Source organism: Bubalus bubalis, chromosome 1, assembly GCF_019923935.1.
Source record: "Bubalus bubalis isolate 160015118507 breed Murrah chromosome 1, NDDB_SH_1, whole genome shotgun sequence".
NCBI classification, from domain to species: domain Eukaryota; kingdom Metazoa; phylum Chordata; class Mammalia; order Artiodactyla; family Bovidae; genus Bubalus; species Bubalus bubalis.
The window spans coordinates 80,210,098-80,217,796 of record NC_059157.1 but is presented as its reverse complement, the minus strand read 5'-3'; the positions used below and the strand labels follow the sequence as shown (position 1 = coordinate 80,217,796).

At 35.5% G+C, this 7,699-nt stretch overlaps 1 pseudogene; it reads left to right on the top strand.

Moving 5' to 3' along the window:
• The first annotated feature begins 1,320 nt into the window (after window positions 1-1,320).
• LOC102404039 lies at window positions 1,321-5,125 on the top strand (annotated as a pseudogene).
• Window positions 5,126-7,699: the final 2,574 nt, after the last annotated feature.

Sequence of the window (7,699 nt, the reverse complement as noted above, 5' to 3'; positions counted from 1 at the left end):
AAAATATACACATATATTTACTTATAAAATGTGATAATAAAACATAGAAATAAAGGCATTTAGTTGATAGTGTGAGCAGTATCACTGCTGTTTAATCATTTCAAAGGGCTTACATTGCATTGTAAATACCCAGGCAAAGAGGAGTGGAAACGTCACCTGTATATTATGAGGCTGTCTGTGTCAGGGGAAGCAGCTAGTCAAAACCATGATTATACATAAGAATAAGTATGAAAAGCCAATGACTAGATTGGAAGTATGTTTTTCAGGAGTATTTGAATAAGATAGGAGGGAGAATATGAGAGGAGGGATAAAATTCTAGAATTTCAGATATTAAGAAGATAAAGATATTTGTTGAGATGTTATATTCTTGGGATTTCTAAAAAACAATGTCCAGGGTCTATACACAGATAGTGAATTGATCTGTGTTTTAGGCAAGTACTGCTTGTGCTGTTATATGTGTGGATACACTGACCAAATTTCAGATATGGTAGTGCTATGGAAATGCAAATCTTAAGGTAGCCATGTTTTTCCTTTGTCCCATGAAAAGGAATAGAATCTGAAAAATTTAATAATCTTTAATAACCTTAATCAGTTTTTGAAGAAAACATAAATATTTTAGATTAATTTGACATAGCTAAAAATGCAAGGGTATTAAAATAATTGAAATGATGGTATCCACATCTAAATATCTTTAACTGCATGTTAATAGAATGTTTATGCTATTTTTATACTAATTATGTATTGATATTTATTAAATGACTACTATAAGCAAGTGCTTTAAATGCATGATCTCATTTAATGGTCAGAAGAGATAAACTTATAGATGGATCAGAGACTGACTGAGACTAGTTGAATTGATTTTGTTACGCGGTCACCAAGAGACAGATTCATTAAAAAGCATAATATACATTTGGTAGATGTATATTCAGTTCAGTCGCTCAGTCATGTCTAACTCTTTGTGACCACATAAACTGCAGCATGCCAGGCCTCCCTGTCCATCACCAACTCCTGGAGTACACCTAAACCCATGTCCATTGAGTCGGTGATGCCATCCCGCCATCTCATCCTCTGTCGTCCCCTTCTCCTCCTGTCCCCAATCCCTCCCAGCATCAGGGTCTTTCCAATGAGTCAATTCTTCACATGAGGTGGCCAAAGTATTGGAGTTTCAGCTTTAGCATCAGTCCTTCCAAAGAACTCCCAAGCTGATCTCTTTTAGAATGGACTGGTTGGATCTCCTTGCAGTCCAAAGGACTCTCAAGGGTCTTCTCCAACGCCACAGTTCAAAAGCATCAATTCTTAGGCACTCAGCTTTATGTTGTCACAAATGGAAAGGTTTTGTTCTTTTTTGGCTGAATATTCCAGTGTATACAAATGTACACCACATCTTCTTTATCCATTCATTCACTGATGGGCAATTAGGTTTTAAATGTATCTTGATTGTTGTGCATAATGCTTCAGTGAAAATAGGGGTGCATATATCTTTTTAAGTTAGTATTTCTGCTTTCTTTGGGTAAATACTCAGAAGTGGAGTTGCTAGATCATTTGGTAGTTATATGTATGCATGCTCAGTTGCATCTGACTCTTGGAAACCCCATGGATTGTAGCCCACCAGGCTCCTCTGTTCATGGAATTTTCCAGGTAAGAATATTGGAATGGGTTTCCATTTCCCACTCCAGGAGATCTTCCTCATCCAGGGATCAAACTCATGTGTCTCCTACATTCACAGGCAGATTCTTTACAACTATGCCACTTTTCGGGAAGACCCTGTGGTAGCTCTAGTTTTAATTTTTTTGAGAAGCTTACATGGTCTAGAATGGCTGCACCAATTTATATTCCCACCAACAATGCACAAGGGTTCATTTTTCTCCATATCCTCACTAGCATTTTTTACCTTATCTTTTTGATAATAGTATTCTCACACATATGAAGTGATATTGTGGCTGACAATCAGAGAGATTAAATGATGCATCCAAGCAAGGTAGCATTCTGAATGTGGATTTTAACTCAGATATGCCTGGTGTCAATAGTAATGATCTTTTTCTACTCATATACTTGCTTCCTTTATTTTAAACATAGGATTATTAGACTTCAGAGGTGAAAGAACAGTTGAGATTACTTATTTCAATTAGTTCAATTCATGTTTTAGGGAACTATTGTTTAGAAGAGTTGGACTACTTACTTAAGGTCATGTAATGAACTATTAATTCTAGGTACCACCATGAATTGTGGTTGCTTTCTTTCCATATTTCAGGAACTAACAAGTTGGCCTAAAACCCTTACTGGGTTTAAATTGAAAAAAAAAAAAAAATAACTCCTACAATTTCCTTTTCCTCAGCAAGATGGTGGAGTCTGACTTGATTATTTACATCACACACTTTTTGGATCGGCTTCTAGTTCTTTCATTGCTTGAGTTTCTCTCTATTAAGAAAAATGCATAATGAAAAAAAAATTATAATGGGAATTGGATCTTCTTAGGGCTACCAACATGGTAGACTTTGCTATTGATGTATTCCCTTTATTCTGATGATATCCTCGTGCTTTGAGAGAAAAAAAAACCCCAGCATTGTTCAACAACTGAAACAACTTCAGGCATCAACCAAATGTGAACCAATTGTGAAGATGTTTGAAGATCCAGACACTACAAGGCAAGTGCAATAAACCAGAGATGGTTGGATATAGTTTTACTACATGACAGATAAGCCTGGCTTTAGGTAGGAATATTTAGATACATGCTGTTGCTGCTGCTGCTAAGTCGCTTCAGTCGTGTCCGATTCTGTGTGGCCCCATAGATGGCAGCCCACCAGGCTCCCCCATCCCTGGGATTCTCCAGGCAAGAACCCTGGAGTGGGTTGCCATTTCCTTTTCCAATGCAGAAAGTGAAAAGTGAAAGTGAAGCCGCTCAGTCGTGTCCGACTCTTAGCGACCCCATGGACTGCAGCCCACCAGGCTCCTCTGTCCTTGGGATTTTCCAGGCAAGAGTACTAGAATGGGGTGCCATAAATGCTAAGTATGCAAAATTTCAATATGAATGTGGAATTTACTCCGGAGCAACAGAATATCTTTACTTTAGAGGGTTGGTTCCAGCAATGAATAGAAATGCTTTGAGTTCACTCTGGGGACAACTGACCTCAGAAATTTTAATACAGAATTGGAATGCAGTCATGGAAGACTGCATGGCTAAAAGATAAATAATAATTCTGTGAATTCTCCACTTCAATCTCTTCAGCAGTGAATATGGTTCACTCATTGGTCTCTGTTTTCTTCTACCACCCCAAAGCACAATAACATTAAGGATCAATTCCTTTACCAGCCACAGTATCTTAGCGCAGTTCCAATGATGCGCCCACATATTCTCTACTATTTAACCACAGCAGTCATAACAAACAAAGAAGTTCGAAAACACGGGCAAGTGCTAAAAGATCTGGTCAAATTTATTCAATAGGAACCTTGCACATATTTATATAAAGACCCAATTTTAGAATTTGTTAAATGCTTATATGTTAACTTCCATGGGGCTCACATAAAGCTGAAGGAATGTGGATCAATGCAAGTGAGTGATTTCTTCTTGGTGGCTTATCTTGAGGATTTCATTGAAAATACCTGTCTCCATATTTGAGACTTGTGTCACATCCATCAGTGTATCAGCATTAACATGTTGGCAGTTAAACTAAGCATGACTCCAGAATAAGTTGAAAAGTAGATTATAAATTTGATTACAAATGCAAGACTGAGTATCAAGACTGATTCTAAATTAGGTCATGATATTATGAGTAACAATACCATCTCACAAGTGATGAAACCATGCAAGTGATTGAAAAGACCAAAAGCCTTTTATTTAAGAAGCCAAATGCTGACCATGAATACTGAGAAGAAATTTAATCAGAATAGTAAGTAGAGGCTCCTAACTGTAACTCGGGATCCTGCCTTCTATTGAAGAGCTATATAGAAAAAAAATGAAAAAAAAAACTATAAAAGAAGGTGAAATATTAAAACTATCATATAAAGGTAAAACATTTTAGAACAATTAGTATATTGACTACACATTTTGGAGAATTTGAATAAAATTGACTGTTTAATTAAAAAGTAAAATAAGAAGTAGATCCCTGAATTGGGGAGATGAATTACAAAAAGATGTACCACTTGGACAAATGATTTTGTGCAAGTAAAACTGCACCGCTGCATCATTGTCAGCTTATCAGGGTTCAAGAATTCTAAGTGGACTTTTAAATCCTCTTGTCCACTTCAGCTGGACACGCTTGAGCATGTATCAATTCATGACTCTTTGTAGTCACTCTTCAAATAGGGACTTCAAAAACCTTTCTTTGGTCTCACACAGCATCTCCCTTAACTTTTGTCACATTGGTGTTGCTTTGCTGCTCATCTTCATTTGGGGTGTACTGCTGATATGTTACTACAATCATGACACTGATTGTTTCTTTAATTATTGCTCTTAGGGGTGTCTTGGTCTTATGCCAATATCAACAGTACTTTCATCTTTAGAGCTCTAAGCAAGCACTGTATTCTATAGTCATATGAACTGCAGACTCCACTATAATAGATCTGTTCTCAATAGACACTTTAAGCTTATATTCAGTTACTTTTTCACCCATAGGATTTTAACATTAGGTCGAAATTGTACATCTTGTTCTACTAATTATGAACAATAAAATTTTTTACATTCTCTGAATTACTATAACTCAGAAATAGAATTAGAAACTCATATGCTTTTAAACTAGTAGTTCTAAAAGTATGCTTAAGTGATTCAGACGTATTAACATCACCTGGTCACTTATTAGAAATAAAAATTCTTGGGCCCACTCAAGAATCACTACTGAATGATTCTGATGTGCGTTGATGTTGATTGAGAGCAACAGATTTAAACCATGATGTTTTACTTGCTTTACTCCTCAAATATTGTATATTACAACCAAACATGATGATCCATTATTTTCCAGGAAAAGTACCAGGTTTGCCTATGTTTCTCTTTCCCAAATGGCATGTGTAAGTTAGGGAAACTCGAAAGCACACTGAAAAAAATAATAGTATGATGGCGATCATACCAAATGTCCTCACTGACTTCATGGTAAACACGATTTGCCAATTTTTTTTTTTATAGATGAAAATACTACAACACACCTTTTTGTATATTTTTTATATATATTTCTTAAGATTTATTTCATTACTCCTAAAGCAGAGAACAAACTATATACTGGATTGGCCAAAAAATGTTCATTTAGTTTTTCCATAAGATGTTACATAAAAACCACAATGAATATTTTGGCTAATCCAATATATCAAAGATTTTAGAATATTTGTTCAGTACTCAGTTATCATATTTGTTCATTGCTTTGTAGTTTATTTCAATATTAGACACTGTGAATGAAAAGCTTCTTGAGTTAAAAGTGCTGATTGAAGAAAGGGTCATTAATTTACTTTTAACTACAACTCTCCAATAGGAAAGTAACTAGGTATATTTAAAACTGAACAACAGATTGATACTAAAAACAAATTTACATTAGTTTACAAAAAATATATGTATATATTTTGCTCTAAAAAGTTTTAGACTAAGTTGCTTTCATTTTCCAGTCTCTAATTATGTTAGTTTTGGGTATCTTGACCTCTGAGCTGTCTAACACAAACAAATTTGTACCATCCCAACTTAATTAGATAACTGATTATAATACAATTGTATTGGCTGAAGCCCAGCACACTTAAATATTGTAATTCTTTTGTTTCTTAATAAAAAGAGTACCTGTCTATGTGGTGATAAGTTAGTTTTCTGCCATTTGTATTGCTGAATTTTATTTTTATATTCCAAAAGTGAATCTACTTTTGAAACAAAAGAAATAGTAGTTAGCTACTTGAGAAGCAAAGTTATTTCTTGAACATACATTTTCTTTCTTTTTAGAAACAATAACATTCATCTAATGATATTTGCATTTCTGGTGGAGTGTTTTTACTCTAACATCAAAATAGGTTTATGGGGTTTCTGAAACTGAGATTTCATATAGAGACAAAGACAAAGTGTGTGAAATTCCCCTACACTTTCTGGGGTAATTCTCAAATTCCACAGAGTATTTTGTAATGTAACAATGGATGTGTGCTGTCCATTAGGCACACTGCTGTACCTTTTTGTCTAATTGAGCTTAATATTGTAGCTATCAGATATACTTCATCTTATTGTCATCTGATACCATCTACAAGAAGTATTATTCATAATTTCTACATGATAACATAAAATGGTTGTCTTTTTAATACTGGCTCTTTGTACAAACTAGTTGTTTTTTCTATATAATGTTTTCCAACTTCTTTGTCTTGTGGAAAACATAAATCTATTTTCTCTGCATGAGAGATTTCCTCTAAGAGATAGAGTATTGGCTTAGAATAGTTCCAACATTCAGCAAATAATTCAGAAGTTGAAATTTTTTATATTTGAAAGGATAACATATATTTATTATAAAGAAAAAATTAATTAACAAAGGCACACACAAGCTCATGTACATAATGTGCATGCACAGAAGACTACTGATGCTGGTTTGAGTACATGAGACCAAGGCAATCTGAAATGATAGCTTTAGTGCAGTCATCTGATTTAATAGCAGGTGCTTACTTACCTTGTTCATCTCTATGACCTGTAAACGTATGAAGGAAAATTTCTGTTTGCTATTCTTGGGATCAGTTCAGTTCAGTTCAGTCGCTCAGTCATGTCTGACTCTTTGCGACCCCGTGAATCGCAGCACGCCAGGCCTCCCTGTCCATCATCAACTCCCAGAGTTTACCCAAACTCATGTCCATTGATTCGGTGATGCCATCCAGCCATCTCATCCTCTGTTGTCCCCTTCCCCTCCTGCCCCCAATCCCTCCCAGCATCAGAGTCTTTTCCAATGAGTCAACTCTTCGCATGAGGTGGCCAAAGTATTGTAGGTTCAGCTTCAGCATCAGTCCTTCCAATGAACACCCAGGACTGATCTCCTTTAGGATGGACTGGTTGGATCTCCTTGCAGTCCAAGGGACTCTCAAGAGTCTTCTCCAACACCACATTTCAATTCTTCAGCACTCAGCTTTCTTCATAGTCCAACTCTTACATCCATACATGACCACTGGAAAAAACATAGCCTTGACTAGATGGACCTTTGTTGGCAAAGTAATGTCTCTGCTTTTTAATATTCTAAGTTGCTCATAACTTTCCTTCCAAGGAGTAAGCGTCTTTTAATTTCATGGCTGCAATCACCATCTGCAGTGATTTTGGAGCCCCCCAAAATAAAGTCTAACACCATTTCCATTGTTTCCCCTTCTATTTCCCATGAAATGATGAAACCAGATGCCATGATAGACATGGAAAATTATGAAGCTTTAAAAAGGAACAGGCTACTGGGGGTTAGGATTACACCTAAACGAGGCAAATTCCAGATAATTTTTGATTTTTACGTTAAGACAAAAATTATCATTAAGGCTATTTATAGTTTTTATAATGATTTTATTTTTGTGTAGTATCTTGGTATCTTTTGATAATCACTCCTAAAGTTATGAGTCAAAGAAAGTTGTGATAGTCTCCATGTGGAAATTGGGATATAAATGGCAACAGGTCACACAATATTGCACAGTGAAACCAACCAGCATTCAGGCCACTTATTCCTAAATCAATAGTGTTCAAATTATGCCAACAAACATCAGTAATTAAAATAAAGAAAATGTTTTC